The following is an 18,862-nucleotide window of genomic DNA, read 5'->3' as shown; positions in this document are numbered from 1 at the left end:
CGCGAGAGGTTAAAAATCCTCGCGAGACGTCGCTCTACTCACGTGATTCATGGAGCCCTCTAGGCCGCCGGCTCTTACCCACGTTAGGGACGTGAAGTGGGCGGGGTTTAGTAAGAAGGAAATGGCGTCTCTGGGATGCGACGGGCGCCGGACGTAGGTTCGTTTTATCTCAGCTCCGGCTCGGAGTGGGAAGTAGTTGGATTATTTTTCCAAGGGTGGGAGCTGTCGGGCCTTCCCCAGGGTGCTAAGAGGTGGGAGGAATGGGGTTCAATGCAGCATTCATAATAGAGGTGGTTTTTCAAAGTGTGGTATCAACATCAGCATTGCCTTGTTTGTTTTTTTACAATAGTTTGTAAATTTTTTTAACAAAAATAATGTATTACAAATGCGGGTTCTCAACACCCACCTGAGGCCTCTGAAGCAGAAACTGGCAATGGGTTTAGCAACCTGGTTCAACAAGCCTTCCAGGTGTTACCGATGTCCGCTCACCACCGCTCTATATAATAATGCCTTAGTGGCAGCAAAAAGCTTGTTGTGGCAGAACCTAACAGAGGAGATTGATATATTTAAAACTTATTTTGTTAGAACTTACATGATTTTAATTAAGTTAATTATATGGATTAATATCGCCTGAAAGAGAACAATCTCCAAGTTATAATCTTGAATGATAAGCAGAATGGTGTGAATATTTCTGCTTAAAAAGAAATGCACATTGTGCAAACTTGTGATGATAATATACCATTTCTGGACAGATATACAAACCTATCTAGAGATTTGGAGTGGAAGCCAAATGTTTTTCATTGATTACGCTTTTTACTGTTTATCATTTTTTAAAAATAAGCATATAACTTTTTCCAATTTAAAAAAGTAAGGGCCAAGACACAAAGAGGCTGTATGACTGCCAGGAAAGAACCTTACCTTGGGGATTGGGGTCTGTTGCTGGACCCTTAATAAAGCCCTCTTCTAAAATGGGCTAACTCTCCTGGACTGTTAGAACATCTTGCTTTAGTGTCTTCTTGCCTTTTTTGGTTTTTTGAACTTAACCTTTTGTTCTATCCATACACACACGCACATAGACACACATCCCCCATGATGAGTCAGGTAACCTATAGAGATGGAAACTAAACAAGTTGTGATGATTGGGGTGGCAGTCAAGTTGCAGGAACTGCAGAGGGCAGCAGTGTGTAGCTAGAATTAAGAGGGAAGACAAACCAAAAGGGATATACTTTTCCTTATATATAGAAATCTGTTTAAAATATAATTTTTGACAGCTGCTCTTATCTAATTGTGTATTTTAAGGACTAATGCTAGGAGGATCTTACTTGAATGTAAAGTAAACTCTACAGTTGTGTAAAAATTTCTGAAGAAGTCTTCATGAACCCCCTAAACCAGAAAATAAGAAACTATTTAGTTTTAACTATTTTAAACTATTTTAGTTTTCCAATATAGATTTCTTGATAGCTTTTGTTTTCAGGGTTGCTTTTAATCGTTCCTTCTGTGCAACATAGATTATACTTGGAAAGAAAAGCTATGTTGAATATTACTAGTTATCACAAAGGGATAACAGTACCAGGCACCATTCTAAGCACTTTACATATATTCATTTATTTTTCACTATGATTCTATGTGCTTTTAAAGACAAAACTGGAGCAAGTATAAACTTTGACTAACAGTGTTACTTCAAATAGGTGTTCCAACTTACCACCTTCTTTGAAGTGTTAAAATCTACTTTCAATGTCTGATTTCCCTTAAAACATTCTCATTCAAATTTAATCATGTTTATTCTTCCAAAAGAACAGTATCTAAAACCTCTTAATTCTTTAAATCTGGTATTTATTTTATTGAAACGCAGTATGCAAAATTTAAAGAATCCAAATTGTCATATACACAGCTATTTCCTTTCACTACTAAATAAAATTAAACTATACTGCTGCCTTTGGAAATGTGCCAACACGCTGCAGAACACAAAAGTATGTAATAAAGTAATACACATTGGTAAAATGGGAGATTGTGTCCTTTAGCTTAGCTTTTATTGTATCCCTTCTTGACCAAAAGTAGGCCCAGATTTGCGCACATTAGTACTATCTCTACAAATGCCTAACGTGAGGAATTAGAGATGTCTACAGAGTCATAATAACTGTCTATGCCCTTTGCCCTTTTTAGTCATAATAGGGTGTTTTGAATGTTTGTGTGGATATTTGCTGCAGGACAAGCTACTGGCTTTTTCCTACCTATTGAGTGTTTTAGGGTTCAGTGCACTGAAAATATATCCTAGGGTGACTCTTAGGTGGCATCATCCATTTAAGTTTGACGGAAAAACAACTTAAGTGGATGCTGACCAATGCAGGTGCCCATCAGTCATAGCAACCCTGATTTGTTCACTGAAATTTGCATTGCTTTGCTAGTCTTAGGATGTGCATTTTCAGCTATTCTGTGGTTCATGTGTACCACTAAAAACAGAAAACAAAGATTCCTTTAGTTTGAAAAAGATGATAATCTAAGGCTTTACAAGGATCCAAAATGGCAGGGTCATTGAAAGTTCTTTAGAGCTACAAAAGAAAATTTGAAAACACTTTGGGAAATTTGAATATGGACAGGATATTAGATATTGAATTATGGTTAACTTCATTAGGTATGAAATTTACTTCAGTTACTTAGGAGAATGTTCTATTCAGATATTTAGGGGTGAAGTGCCATTATATCTATAACTTACCTTCAAATGGTTCTGTCAAAAATTACATAAAATGTTGCCAAATTCATTATGTGTGTATACAAATAGAGACACATATACATATATGTACTCATAAGGAGAGAGAATTAAAATGTGGCAAAATATTAACAGTCATTGTGAAGGATATAAGTGTTTGTTCATTGTACAAGTCTTTCACCTTTTTTGTATATTTCAAGATTTTCAAAAGAAAAGATGGAGTAAAGTGTTCATAGACTAGCTACAATAGTTTTGGCAGGTGTTGGTTGTGTTGTTGGGGGGAAGAGTAGGGGAAAACAGGAGATAATTGAGGAGAACTCTAGGAGCTAGCAATAGCTAAAGGTCAGAAATAATGTAAGAGATTACAAAAGCGTATGTGATTGTCAGAAACAAAAGGCCGCAAAAAACCAGATGGGTCAAGGCTTAGCAGGAAGATGTGGGCGAGGAGGCTGAATCATTCACAGGAGCTCTTTGAAGGCCAAGAAAAAAGGCCTGAGAAAGAATACTTTGACTTCCCCACATGCAGGAGAGTCCAGTGTGCCTTGCCCTCTGATGTGGTAACAGGAGCTTTTTTAACTTTTTGGTTCGATTTGGCTTTCTCATATAAGTCTCCAGCAGTAGTCTTAAGATAGTGTTTTTAATTCAGAGTTAATTGTATTCATCTGCATTACAGACCCTGAAAGAGTACCCTCCTTATCAGGGTGTTTCCCATCCCCATATTCATGTTGCCTATTTATTTATGTATCTTAGAAAAAACTTATCACAGGAAAAGCCTGGTACATTCCACATCACTTTCATTGCACAGTGGATAATAAACAATTTTTTAAAAAGGATAGTTGTACCAAACCACCACACAGTAGGGGGATATACATTCCCAGATGTAAAGAGGAAAAAGGAGACAGTTAACATGACTTTTTCCAGAGGCCAGAATGAGCCGAGTTTTGCCACATTAAGACTAGTGGTCCACTCTTGTGCAACCATCATCACCATCTGTATCCTGAACTTTTTCATCATCCCACACTGAAGCTGTGCTCACTAGACAATAACTCCCCATTCTTTCCTCCTCCTAGTCCCTGGTAACCTCTATTGTACTTTTTTCTTGTATAGATTTGACTAGTCAAGATACTTCATATAAATAGAATCATACAATATTTGTGGGTTTGTGTCTCATTTATTTAACTTGGAATGGTGTTTTCAGGGATCATCTATGTTGGAGCATGAACCAGAATTTCATCTGTTTTAGGCTGGGGGATGTTCTATTGAATGTGTATACCACATTTTGTTTATCTGTTTATCCACTGGTGGACAGTTGGGTTGTTTCCACTGCTTGGCTGCTGTGAATAGTGCTGCTGTAACCATCAGTATAAAAATATTTGTTTGAAACCCTGAAAAAAAAAAGACTAGTGGTACAATACAGATGGCATGAAAAGATGCTTAACCGCTAATTATTAAATTATTAGAGAAATGCAAATCAAAACTACAATGAGGTATCACCTCACACCAGTCAGAATGACCATCATTAAAAAGTCTACAAATAATAAATGCTGGAGGGGGTGTGGAGAAAAAGGAACCCTCTTACACTGTTGGCGGGAATGTAAATTGGTGCAGCCACTATGGAAAACAGTATGGAGGTTCCAAAAAAAAAAAAAACAAAAACAAAAAATTAAACAGAGTTACCATATGATCCAACAATCTTACTTCTGAGCATATATCCAGAGAAAACTGTAATTCAAAAAATACATGCACCCTGATGTTCATAGAAGCACTGTTTACAATAGCCAAGACACGGAAGCAATGTAAATGTCCATCAGCTGATGAATGGATGTGGTATCTACACAATGGAATACTACTTAGCCATAAAAAGAATGAAATACTACCTTTTGCAGCAACATGGATGGATCTAGAGATTATCATACCAAGTGAAGTAAGTCAGAAAGAGACAAATACCATATATCATCTATATGTAGAATCTAACATATGACACAATGAACTTATTTACAAAACAGAAACAGACTCACAGACATAGAAATCAAACTTATGGTTACCAAAAGGGAAAAGAGTCTGGGAAGGGATAAATTAGGAGTTTGGGATTAGCAGATACAAACTACTATATATAAAATAGGTAAACAATAAGTTTCTATGGTATAGCACAGGGAACTATATTCAATATCCTGTAATAAACCATAATGAAAGGAAATATGAAAAAGAATATATATATATATGTATAACTGAATCACTTTGCTGTACATCAGAAACTAATACAACTACACTTCAATTGAAAAAAAGGCTAGTGGTCCATAGTCTGATGTGATCACATTTAGCCATTTTATTGGTATAGTGTCAGCAGTTGAAAAAAAAGAACTATACAATGGAGATTTTAATGCTCAAAGAACCCATTAGGTGGCAGTGGGGACACAGGCATCTTTTGATGTCTGATTTTTTTTTTTTTTCCTCCGAGTGATGGAGCCTTAGCGAAGGAACATTGCCAAGCAGCTTTGTGGGGGAGACAGGGAAAAACAAACAGCTAAAAAAAAAACCCCATGGTTTATAGTATCCAAGTGATAAAGGCCTGCTAGTCATCTGTACTCATGCCTGTTCTTGGTTTTAATATACATGTTTTTATTTGTACTTGGCTATGATTCTTTTGCTAAAATAACTTTATATCCGAAGTCCTTTAGATCACTTTTGTGCTGTTTACAACATCTCTTGTGCAGAACATAAGCTAAAACATAAGTAGGCAGTGTGGCTCATTTTGTTCAAGACCCAGTACATTTAATATATACTTTTATAGTGACATCCTCAGCTTTATACTCACCCAACCCCAGAAGATCAGCCAATAGATGTGGGCTGCCTCTGTGAAGGAGGCTAAGAGCAATTCAGCTGAAAACTGTCAGCCACAAACACTCACTCCCTGCCTCTGGGAGAACAGTCCTGAAGAGGCAATCTGGGGAGCACACCACAGCATCCACAATAGGGAAGGCATCCTTTTCCCATGTCACCCCTATTTTTGGTAACTCTGATGCTGCCTCTCTTGCAAAAGCTACCCATTTTTAAAATTTATTTATTTATTTAACAAATAGAAAGCAAAGCTTCATTATTGTCAATTATGCACAATCAGTATTAGAGTTTGTTAAATACAGAATGAGCCTGATCTTTATTTTTTTCAGAATGAGCCTGATCTTTGTATTCAAAGCAATTTGGTTTAGAATCCTGGTTGTCACCAACAGTGCAAAGTCATGGACAAATTATCTCTCATATTGTACCTTCATTTTTAAAAAATTCTTCAACCCCTTTTTATTTTTGTAACTTCCTAGTTTACAAACTATCTTTTTTTCAATTGAAGTACAGTCAATTACAGTGTCAGTTTCTAGTGTACAGCACAACGTCCCAGTCTTGCATATACATATTCATTTTCATATTTTTTCCATTAAAGATTATTACAAGATATTGAGAAGCTACCCATTTTAGAAACTGTGAAACAACGTCACCTTCTCATCTTGCTTTCCTTGCATTAAAAGCTAATGGAAAAATGCCTCGGCACTTCCTGCAGATGATATTGTGTTTGCTTCAAATTGATATATATGTATGTAATGTATATATTTTTTATGCTGTAGGAGAGCTTGCTTATGCCTAAGCATCTCAGGTACAAAGTTTAAGCATTTCCATTGTTGAAGATGCTCCAAAAAATTTTGGCCCAATTGGTAATTATTTACTCCAGCACATCAAAAGCCAATAGGGCAAATTTTATAAAAAGAAAATCCACTAGGGTAAGTTTTTTTTAATGGAATAAATGATATTTGCTGAAAGTAACCTCTTTGCAGGCAGAAAATGCATGATCAGCTATTAATAAATAATTTTTTAATGTTTATATTTTCCATGACTTTTTGTCTTCTTTTGTATTCTGTGCTGCTGATGCTCTTATTTTTTTCCCCCAATTTCAGCTAAAGGAATCACTTTTCCCCCTTATAGCAATTTGACTAATTCTACCCCCTAGATGTCTTTTGGATATATTCTCTCTCCTCCACCCCCGTGCTGCAGACCAAGCTGTCATCATTTCTCACCCAGTCTGATGCAATAGCCTAAGAATGGGAATCCTGAGACGCATCTTCTACTGCTAGCTGCCAGATTGATCTTTTGGAAACACCAATGTAAGCATGCCCACACCCACCTGTCAAATCCTCTTGTTAGCCCACCATATAAGGCTGTGGTGATATGGCCGCAGCCTGCTTCTTGGCCTGAGCACTGATCATGTTCTCCATGTATAAACCTACCCTGTTTTTCATGCATTACTGCTTTGCCTCTAGTGACTGTTCTGTAGTTTCCTGCCTGGACAGATATGGAGGAATATCTTTAACGACCCAGTTCTGATGGGGCTTTGGTGACTGCTCACCAGCTTTCGCAGAGCTCCTTGCTTGTTTCCCATTTCTGCTCCCTTGGCATTTTTACATCTAGTGATGAACACCCTGGACTATTGGTGTTTAGAATGGAGCTACTCCAGACATCATATCTAAGGGGCGGTGATTACATCTTGTTCTTCTTTGCATCATCAATATTTGGCAAGGTGTGCCTGGCACTAGTAGAATTCAGTCTCCTTGAGAACATGGAAGAAGCAACTTTTGATAGCTGTGAACGTTATATTTGACTTTGGAGAACAGTCTAAAGATTTCTTGCAATTAGCATTATGAAATTTCACTGACTCATGGGCACATGATATCAGTTACCTCATAAGGTTATTACTATAGTGAGATACAAAGAGTTAATGTTTTAAAGCATTTTCTTGGTGGAGAGAACTTCTGACTGAACCTAATTAATGATATATCTATTTGAAGGCAGTTAAAAGTGATTTTTTTTTTACATTTGTGTTTGTTGCTAAGGATATAATAGGAAAAACAGGACTGTAATAGCTTGATTATGAGCCCTTTAATCTATGTATCATTGTTGTTGTTGTTTTTTCAGTGTTACTGATTAGCTGCCTCATCTGATGCTTTTTTCACAGGCAGAGTGAAGCAGAACCACTTAACCTGACCATCAGTGGAAGAACAAAACTCATGTAACTGAAACAAGAGAGTGACTGCAATTTACAGATGTATGTGGTCATTTACCTTGTGGTTTATGAGAAGTATTGAACACAGAGCCCATGTTTATATACTCTCGTTTTTGCTGTGACCTGCAAAGTGCCCTGGGCTAAGTCGCTTCTCTTTTTTCTGTCCCATCTGGAAAAAAAAATGAGGATAACACATTTTCTTTATCCTCATAAGACAGACAATTTGATGTGAGTATAATAGCTATACCTAACAGTTTGTAAGCCCAGATTAAATGGTCATGGACTTTGGGGGTTGTAATTGATACTTGTCTTACTCAGTTTTTCCTTTGCATTGCTCTCAGGTCTCTAATTTATGATCAAAGGAAGACAAACCAACATGCTTGACTAACAGGTAAAACAGTACACAGGACCAGGGTTCTGTAGTTCTAGCATGGATTCTGCCTCTTAGCTGTGAGAACTTCAGTAGGGAGACGTAAACTTCAGTAGGCCTTCACGTCCTTATCTGTTTTAACTTGTATCCCTGAGATTCTGTGATTCTTAGTTTATAGGAAGTCAAGAAAGCTGACATATGATCTTCCCTGACTAATTCAGTCCATAGACAATTACACAGTCCTACCCTCATCTCTCTTTACTCTGAGTTTCTACTGAAGTATAGCAAGGCTATACAGTCTAACCAGTATTAGTCCTCTCATGGTAAGTTCTACTAAAGCAGGGTTCCATGTACGAAATCCCATCTCATCCCCTCCCTCCCTTCCCCAACCCTGGCCAACTCCCAGATCTAGGCGTTTGTTGTAGACTCATAATACTTGTTGGCTAAAGGAGGAAGTTCAGTGACTACAGCTATCTCTTAAGAGTCAACTTCTCCTTTTACTTCTTTTACTTTACAGAGAAAAGAAAGGCCATTTGGCAAGAATTTCCTTTAATAACTTCCCCCTCCAGCACACACACCCAAAATTTATTTGTGTTAATTCATCCTTGAAAAGATTGGGAAAATATGACTATAATAAAATTTGAATCATGTATACAACCAAAAGCATCCTTATAAAGTTAAAGACAAGCCACAGACCACAGGAAGATATTTGCAAAAGAAGCCATAACCAGAATTTTTAAATCCTGCGTATCATTAAGAAAACAGATAAATAACCCAATGGAAAAGTGAAAAGAATGGGGAGGAGGGGGAGAAGATACAAATAAGCAATTTACAAAGGACCCCCAAATGACCAATAAACATATGAGGAATACTCAAACTTATGAATAATCAGGGATATGTCAACAAAAACTCATCAAATGGGAGAAAATTTAAAAGTCTGGGGGAAAAAAACCCCCAGAAAGTGGTTAACACTCATGCACAATGGATGGGAGTACATGTTGTTTTATCCACACTGGAGAGCAAGTTGGCTTTATCTACTGAGGGGGCACTGACAGCAACAGTTTAAAAATTAGATCTGTAATATTTACATGGTGATAAGTCCTACGGAGAAAAATAAAGGAGAGTAAGAGGATGGGTAGTACAAAATGAGGGCATAGGTTGTATTCATTTTAGAGCAAATATTCAGGGAAGTCTCATTGAAAAATTGACTTTGGGGCTGATATTTGAAGCGGGTAAGAATTGTGAACTGTGTGGATATCTGGTAGAAGATCATTCCATGAAGAGGAAACACCATGTGCCAAGACTGAGGTGGGAGTGCTCTAGTTTGGGACATGTTGAATTTGAAAGGTCTATTATACATTCCAGAGGAAATGCCAAGAGAGCAGATGAATAGATAGATACAAATGTAGATATCACCCCTCTCTAGAATGTAAGCCACATGTGGGCAAGGCCTTGTCACTGCTGTATCCCTGGCACTAAGAAAAGAGCCTTGAATAGAGTATATGTTTGACGAATATTTGTTAAGTGAATGTTGAAGCTACTTGAATAGAAGAGAGTGAGAAGAAAACATGGATAAGGAAGGAACGCTCACTGGCACTCACAGGCTGGGTGGTAGAACAAGAGCCTGTAAAACAGCCCAAGGTCCCACAACCAAAGGAAGGAAATCCAAGAGAGAATAATGTCCAGAAGCCACAATCAGAGTTTCCATAAGAAAGATGTCAAATATTGCAAAGATCAGGTGAGGTGAGAACTACAGGGTGGCTGTCTTTGAGAGGTAGAAGAGCCTTGGTGTCTTTGTGGATGATAGTTATTTCAGTCATTTCATATGTATTATGTATATATGATATATATGTATCTCATGTGTATGAAATAAAGTAGACTTGGGGAGGAGCAGGTTTGCTGAGGTGGGAGTGAGAGAAAAGAATTTAGTTTAATTGGGCTTGGTTAAGTGTGTGGTGTCTATTAGAGATCAACATGGAGATATAAAGTGGGTACTAGAATTTATTTAACAAATATTTATTGGGCACCTGGAATTCCATGGCTGTTAATAGCAGATAGTTTATATTGGATTAACCCTTTTATACATAATAATTATAAACTTGGGGTGGTAGGGGGATTACCTAAAAGCATTAAAGAGTGACCAACCTAGAAACTAGAGAAGAGTTGACACTTAGAAGGAGGGAATGGCACAAGATGAGTTTCTTGTTTGTTTTTTTAAAATGACTTTCTGCCCAAGGGCAAGTTCCAGTCAGCTCCATGCTGGAGCAGTTAGAATGTGGATAGAAACCCACAGTTTTGGTGAATTGATCTGTGGAATTAGAAGATAGAATTTGAAGCTATCACAGCAAGTGGAAGACGGTGGTGGTGGAGGTATCCTAGAAAGAAGAGAACCTCCAAATTCTTCACATTAAGTTTTCCCAAACCTCTGGCTGATCTCTGAACAATACTAATGTGTGGCAGACTTCAGTGAGCCTAGCCGATGATGAAGAACTGAATAGAAGTTTCAACTTGCCCACCACGGAGGAGAAAAACTTCTTCTAATTAAGTTAACTCTTTAGTAAAACAAAAAATTTAAGTATTTTTCAGAGGAACGTAACAGGTAGTCTCTGTAATGTATCGTTCACAATGTACAAGCACAATCCAAAATTACTAGACAATCAAAGAAACAATAATGGAATCATATTCAAGAGAAAAGACAAATGGAGACTGATCCTAAGATGATGCAGAAGTCAGAATTAGGAGACAATTATTTTAAATTAGCTATTATAACTCTGTTCAAGAACATAAAGATATATTCATAATGAATGAACAGATGGGAAGCATGCCACCTGCCACATTCTCCTGGGGGAAGCCTGGAGTCCCTCTGGACTTGTCCTTTTCTTTCTTCTTTAACTCAATGGGGTATCAACTCCATCTATTATACCAAATCTCTTTCCCCCCTCAGAGCTGCTTAGTTCACCCCTTATCATTTAGAGCTTGGAAGCCTCCTAAGTTGTCACCTTGCTCTTTCTTCTTTCAGCTGCCAGAATCATTATTTTAGTCCCTAGTTCTTATCAGCCAAAGGAGAGAAACTTTGTACATATGCTTAGGTACAGAGATCTGAGGGTACTGAGACATATTTGGCTTTTTTTCCTACCAAGAGAATAATTCAGGCTAAGTGTTTCACCTTTTTAGGTGATCATCTCTTTGTATGGTCACTAGCACATGGGTAGACCAGCTGACTTAAACTAGGAGAGTGGTCCTTTTCAGTGAAATTGTTTTTGCATTCTCCCCAGTTATAGGCGATAGACTGCCCTTATTTGCTTTTTATATCACTTTTTGTGGAATAGTACTCATGCTCACCATTCATATTCCTTTGGTCTCTGTTTCTAACCTAGCTTTCACAGGCCCCCTTATGGGTGTATCTTGAATAGGTTTAAGCGACTCATTTGCCAAAACAAGGCCCAAATTTCTCCAAAATGTTATCTTTTGTTTGCTATCATTTTCAGCTCATCAGCATTATTGATTTTAGATCCACCAAGAAGAGAACACTATGGGATTGACACTAGAGCAATGATTCTCTCTGAACTTAGAGACTAGCACAAACTAGGAAAAATGGAACCTGCAGAAAGGTTTGGCTCTCCCAGCTCAGCGGGTGTGAGTCATCTTTAACTTCGTAGGGAGGCCTCTGCTACTGCATCACCCCGACATGAGCTGCCCTCTCGCACATTCCTGCTCTTGCTTCTGCTCCATCGTCCATCTTCCAAAGTTTGTTGGGTACAGATCTGGGAACCAGGTGAGCCAGCTCTTACCTCTGCCTTCACTGGCTTATGCCAGTCCTCTCCTCTGTGTCCTGGTATTTTCTTTCTAGGAGCTCCCAGACAATAACCATTCTCTTACAAAGTTTATAGTATAGCCCTCTGCTTGAAAAGTAGGCACACAGTTTGAGTTTTTTCATTGCGGAAGCTAATTACCACATTAATACTTGATGTAGATATCTCTTGACCTACCCAGAGTTCTCACCCTGAAGACACTCAGTAAATAACATAGGAAGGGCTCTAGAAACCTGGGAGAGGCGATATTCCTTGAGAGCATCCAGCTTAAGCTACATATGGCAAGTCTGTTGCCAACCCTCTTTCTATCTCTGAGAAATTCCTTCAGCAGGAGTGAGACCCCTTTGGAGTTCACTAAAACACAATTTAGATGCAGCAGAAGTAGCAACAACAAAGGTATACAGAAGAAGGAAAATAAGTTGTTAAGAACAGTGAGTAATAATAGCATTTTCTAAAAAATCAATATCCACATATTTCTATGTGTGAGGTGCATTCATCAGTGCGAGTGGGTGACATTTGTCCCAGCCTGGCTGAGTGAGCCAGGGCTGCGTGACTCACCTGCTGTGCCATCAGCAAACCACCAAGCCTCCTGCCTGGGAATTAACAAACTCACTAAAGGAAATCTGTCACTAACTGAATCTTTAAATGTAATCCAATTGCCAGTCAATTTACAAACTTTCTGCATATTCTTCAGGTCATTTCTAACCTCCCTCCTTTGCAGCCTGGCTGGATTGTATCGGGTTTATCTTAGTTTGCTCTGAGGGGGGGAATTGAAATGCCTCCTTTTCTAAGAATATCATTGTGTATCTCTCTCACCACAGGTTGGGTAGAGCAGAGAGGTGATCTCATAGGGTTTTTCCACCCAATGATTCTGATTTTTTAAAACACAAATATGTGAAAGCCCCAATCATTGCCTCTTAAAATCCCCTTTGTGCTCAAAGAGGAAGCTTGGTGAATAGTTTGAGCGAAGTATCAGGAATATCAGATAGCACTGATTCACTGAGTTCTGGAAACAAACCTCAGTTTCTTCAATCATTGGTTCAAGATGAGAAAACTTCCCTTTGTCACATACTAATATGACAACAAACGAGAGATCAGCCTGTCCTCTGACAAACATGACACATGAATTTGACAAGTGCTCCATCTTTTTCCACCCCGGCTCGTGCTGTGCTCTTCTGGCTACATTGCTTCCTTGGGTTCTCTGTTCAAGTCTTAAACCACCTGTGGAGGTCCCACTCTCTCCCAGTAACCTTCCCCAACTTGCTGGCTTAGAGGCAGCTTTTCCTCCCCTGAACTCCTCTGGCACATAAGTCAGAATCTTTAGTCGATTTTCAGGGTAGAGACTATGCTGAATTCTTATTCGCACATCTATAGGATGGTGGTACTTAGCCTATGCCGCTGGTGTGCAATGTTGACTGGGCATCGGAATCACCTGTGCAACTTTTGAAAACTACAGATGTCCAGATCTCACAACGGACCTTCTAAATAAAGTAGACTCACTATTTAGGTGATTCTGATTTACCCCTGGGATGAGAACTACCACTTTGCCATCATTGTGAGGCATTGCATGGACTACTATGTAGACAGGCACTTTTTAAAAACTATAGACTTTCATTATAAATTCTAATTATGACTTAGAGTGAATGCTATGGCTGCTCCCTAGCCCCACGTTTAGCCCTTAGCTCCTACTCCCTAATAGTACCTCTGTATGTTCAAAGGGCCACCCTTCCTCAACACAGTCCCCTTGCTTCAGAGGAAGCCCACCCCACCTTCAGTGTGAGGTGAGGGGCTGAATGGTCTGAGACTAAATGCATGATTCAGGAATGGGGTTTGTGACCTAATTCTGGCCACTGAGAAGCAAGAAGAATGCTAAAGACTTCTGGGAAGGGTCTTCCTCTTCTAGGAAGCGTCACCCTTTCTTTTGCTATTACCCTAGTTGTTACTGGCAGCCACTGTGTGGTCTTTCTCTCTCCCTCCTCCTCCCCCCTTTCCAGAGGGGGAGAAGAAGTTTTAGGATGAAGCTGTGAAAGTCCTGGATCCTTGATGGTGGGTCAAGCAAACCTGAGTTATGTAAATTTGGACTTCCACTTACGTGCACCAATAAATGCATGATTGTTTAAAACAGTTCTGTTACTTGTGGCTGAAATATCCTCCCAGATACACTTGTTTTTATTCCTCAGTCCCAAGTATCACCTGGCACAATGCCCCCTTTAGCAAATGCGCAATAAGCATTTGTTGACTGAATGAAGGAGTTTATGCGAGTGCCTATATATGCCAAGTACAGGAGGTGCAGTAACTAAACAAAGTTTCTGTCATCATGGATGTTATATTCTGGCGGGAATAAAACTGCATTTGTGGGTCAGGTTGGCAACTTCTCTGGAGAAATAAGCTTAATGTTTCTACTTGTGCAGGTAGATGGGTTCAACCATCTGAGAACAGGAACACTTGCGCCCAAGGGCCACTGCTCAGGAATTCACCTGACCACTAGAGTGACCTTCTGAAGTTAAAGAAAAGGGAAATGACAAATGGGATCACGAAGAGTACTTTGTTCCCAAGTTTATGACTCAGACAAAAAAACATACTGCTCTTATTACCATATCTCAGACTCAGCACTTAAGACAGGTGATTGCAGAGGACCAAGTGGGGAGTAACAATCTGAAAAGGTTAGGAAAGCTTGATTTTAGTAAGTGAGTGGAATTTGAAGAAGGGAAAACCCATGACCTACTGAGTGTCCATCTATGAGTGTGTGAAAGGTAATCACCAGTGGTAGTGATCAGCTCACCGCCAGGTCTTCCCTCCTAGTGAAAGCAGGCAAAGGGAGTGTCTTCTTTTTAAAGATGGTCCAGTGCCAGCTTAAACTTGGGATTGGCCTTCCTTAGTGATATTTTAGTAGAGGACAGACTCTCATTTAAGACTGCCTTAGATGTATTCTTTGTGCATGTGTAGGATGATCTCATTCCTATTCTGGGGAAGTGAACATTGGTGAGGATGAGTGCACCCATCACTGAAAATTAAGGAAGGAATCACCTGGTAAGGGAAATGACTGATGGGAAGGCAGACTTTGGGTAGCAATAGGCCTGATGATTCAGCCAAGCTGGTCAGAAAACAAATTCAGAGGGATGTGGTAGGAGGGAAGAGTCCAGCAAAGTGAGTTGGGCAAAATCAAAAGATTAATGATGATGCAAAGGCAAAGGGAGATGAGAGCTTCAAGGAGAAGGGCTCAGGAACTTTTTTTTTCTATTTAGTTTTTTTTTTTTAAATTGATTTGTAATCATTTTACAATGTTGTGTCAAATTCCAGTGTAGAGCACAATTTTTCAGTCATACATGAACATATATATATTCTTGTCACATTTTTTTCTCTGTGAAGGGCTCAGGAACTTTGATGCCTGACACGAGAGAAACAAGAGTAAAAGACATTGACCCTAAGGTTCTAAGGTCATGTCTTAGTAATTCAATTCAGCACCAGCTCATAGACAGAAGACTGACAAAGCATGACCCCTGCCAGGATAGGAGGTGTCATATTGACCTTGTGAGATAAGGTAATGGTCAGTGCTGCATAACCGTTGGGTGGGTGAGTGAGCTTACCAGCCTGTCCTGTGAGATGAAGGCAATCAGACATTTCTTCATCCTTAACCTCTAAAATTACAAGTTCCCCTGGCAAAAATTTCAGTTCCCTGAAACAAAAATACAATTGTAGTAGACATTCTTTTTCCCCCAAACAACTTGCATCTCTTGCTCTGGTGATAGTATTGCAATTTTCTTCAGAAGACCACTCCTCTGCCTTCAAACCATGTGACTCAGATGATGCCAACCTTGAATTACACTCCCATCTAGGAGTGGGTGAGTGACTTGGCTTGAGTAGTTAGGATATTCCATCCATCTGGACACAGTGATTGGTTCAGGGATGGGCATATGATCCAAGTTGGTCCAATGAAAGTCAGTTCTGAGATTTTTGCTGGGACTACTGGGAAAGGACCGCTTTCTTTCTCCTCAGGTTACTGAACTGTACAATGTAGAATGTAAACACAGAGCTGGCAGGAGCCACTGCATGGAGAGGAGTTGCCAGAAAGTGGAACCAATCCAGAGGAAGCAGAGCTAAGAGAGAGAGACTGAAAGACAATAACTCTGATAATACAATTTGAGTGTCTGGTACCAGCTGTCCCTGAAGACAGACCGATTCCAAGCCTTTTTTGTTACTATCACTTAAGGCATCCTGAATTGGGTTTCTGTTACTTGTAACTCGTCATCCTGAAATTGTAAATAATGGAGACTATATTATGAAAAATAACTTTGCTTTCCCAGTTTCTCAGATGACTTGATGAGATCCGGCCAGTTAACTTATATTTATATCATGCTTTCTATTGCAAATACTGTTCTGAGCTCTGAGGATACATCTATTAACAAAATAGAGTCATTGCTCTCAGGGAACTTACCTTCTAGCAGGAGGAGACAGCCATTAAACAAGTCAACAATAAATACATAAGAAAGGATAAGAGTGATCAATAGGTGAGAGTGATCAATAAGATTGAATAGGATCATAAGAAGAAGAGGATGTTTTTAGTGAGGGTAGCCAGGGAAGGTCTCTCAGAGGACGTGACATTTGAGTTGAGGTCATATTGAAAAGGTCATAATGATAAGAGGCAGCTGTTCAGAGATGGGGGAAAATGCTCCCAGCAGAAAGAAGAGCAAATATAAAGGCCTTCAGACAGGAACAAGACTGGCCTGGTCAGGGACAGAAAGAAGGTGAGTGTGGCTGGAGTGTCCTGAGTGATGGGACAAGTGGAGAGAGATGAGACTCAAAAGGCAAGCTGGGGCAGACCCCTTGACCTTGGGAGTTTGGGTTTCATTCTGAATGTAATGGGCACTTGCTGGAATGTTAACAGGACCTGACTTACCTTTTAAAAACGTTATTCTCATTGTTGGGTGAAGGTTGGACTAAAGGAAGACATGAGGGAAGTAAGAAAGATCTATTAGGAAATAATGTCATGGTCCAGACAAAAGATGATGGAGGGACTGTGCACTAGGATGGAAGCAGCAGAGATGGAAATGGAGAAAGGTAATTGTATTTAGTATACATCTGGAGGCAGAGCCAATAGGGTGTACTAATGAGTTAGAAATGAGGTATGAAGAAAAAGAGATGATTCAACATGATGACTAAGTTTTAGCCTGAGCAGGTAGATGGATGATGGTGCCAATTACAAAAATGAGAAATTCAAGCTGGGGCGCAGATTTGCATTAGGAAAGGATCCATATTTTTGTCTCAGCTGTGTGAGACATCCAAGTGGAGATGTCAGGTGAGCAGTTGCTTAGCCACGTCTGGAGTTCAAGGGAGATGTTTAGACTAGAGATACTTATTTGTAAGTCATAGACAGACAGATGGATTGGATGAGTTCACCCAGCTAAAGAAGAGAGGTGGTCAAAAAACAGAGCCCTAGGCTCTGCACCATTCAGAGGAGAAGATACAGGGCAAAGGAGAATGAAGAAAGGCCAGCGAAGTAAGAAGAAAACCAGACAAACAAGAGAGTTGTTATCTAGATTGAATGCTGCTCAGAAGTTGAGTAAGATGAGGACAGAGAGCCAACTGTTGGCTTTGGCAAGATGACCCTGATGAGGGACCTTTCAGTGGAGGGATAAGGACAAAAGCAATGAGAAGAGAGCCAGAGGAAAACACCCAGGTGGTGATATAAGGCTTGCTGGTCTGGACATGTGGAACGTTATTGACCAGCCCTTATAAGGGATATGCTGTCTTCTTCTTCTTCCTCTTTTTTTTTTTTTTTGAGTCTAATATTTTTACAGTTTATTTTTTGTTTAAGTTTACATTCAATGAAACACACATATGTTAAGTGATGAGTTTCTCTTGTTAAGGTAAAATTCACATAACATAAAGTTAACCATTTTAGAGTGAACAGTTCAACAGCATTTAATACATCACAATATTGTGCAACCATCATCTCTATCCAATTCCTTAACATTGTCTTCACTCCCAAGGGGGATCCCATATGCCTTAATGGATATAGGGGTTTCCTTTTGGAATATGCTTTCTTAATAAACCATTTAATGCACTCCAAGAAAAGAGAAGATTTGTTTTTTAGCTCCAAATAGCTAAGCTCCACGTAAAATAGCTCTTTATTGGAAGAACCTGGGCCAAGCCAAAGTGCTCTATTGTGTAAGAAGTCAGGATCATGGTTACCTTTGAGAAGGAGAGAGTCTGTGGTAAATGGAAGGAGAGCACCGGGCGGCGGGGGGGTGGTGGGGGGAGTGTTCCTGGGGTCCTAGAGGTGGTCTGTTTCTTGACCTGGGTGGTGGTTGCATGGATGTGTTCACTTATCAACAGTTATTCAAGCTGTACATCTAAGACATGTACACTTTTCTGTACGTATGCTTTAATTTAATTTTTAAAAACAGGTAAGGAATCAGGAGACCTGGGCTTCAGTTCCAGCCTGGAAGTGACTAGCTGTGTGATCTTAGGCAAGCCACTCACCGTCTCTGGACCTCAGGTTCCCTCACCTGTAAATGGAAAGGATTGAGCCAGATGCCCTCCGGTGCCTCTTCTACCCAACATGTGGTTTCCTCATTTGAAGTTGGGCACCTGTGCTGCTGACATCACCCTGAAGCCCTCACTGACCTTGGCAGAGGGGAGCCAGGCCTTTATTGTGACCTTCCTTTCAGAAACTAACAGTTGCAGCTGACGTCTCTGTGGTACCACTTGTCACCGGCAAGGCAGCTGTGAAGTTAATGATAGTGCAAATAAAAAGCTGCTAGTAATTAGGCGGCTGGATGTTCAAGCATTATTGTTATTTTAAAAAATCAATTAGCTGAATAAGAAAATGCCATTGAGACAAACGTTTATTTTTCTCCCTAGCCTGATTCAAGCTGAGTAGGAGGATAATGTGGTTAATTCCAGAAGGGGAAAATATGTTTCTGATA

At 39.6% G+C, this 18,862-nt stretch overlaps 1 long non-coding RNA gene across 5 annotated transcripts; it reads left to right on the top strand.

Annotated features, from left to right (window-relative positions):
- Window positions 1-41: 41 nt before the first annotated feature.
- On the top strand, window positions 42-18,355 carry LOC105080723 (uncharacterized). 5 transcript variants are annotated; one of them, XR_006720063.2, is made up of 5 exons: window positions 43-157; window positions 6,649-6,855; window positions 7,704-7,979; window positions 8,093-8,142; window positions 18,341-18,355. It is a non-coding gene; the product is annotated as an uncharacterized LOC105080723 (long non-coding RNA). The 5 variants fall into 5 exon arrangements; XR_836377.3 differs by lacking the exon at window positions 18,341-18,355 and adding an exon at window positions 8,639-14,277; XR_012510131.1 differs by having other exon boundaries at window positions 42-157; window positions 7,704-8,142.
- Window positions 18,356-18,862: the final 507 nt, after the last annotated feature.

This window comes from Camelus bactrianus, chromosome 11 (assembly GCF_048773025.1).
Source record: "Camelus bactrianus isolate YW-2024 breed Bactrian camel chromosome 11, ASM4877302v1, whole genome shotgun sequence".
Taxonomy (NCBI): Eukaryota; Metazoa; Chordata; class Mammalia; order Artiodactyla; family Camelidae; genus Camelus; species Camelus bactrianus.
The sequence above is the reverse complement of the archived record's forward strand: the minus strand, read 5'-3'. Positions and strand labels throughout refer to the sequence as shown.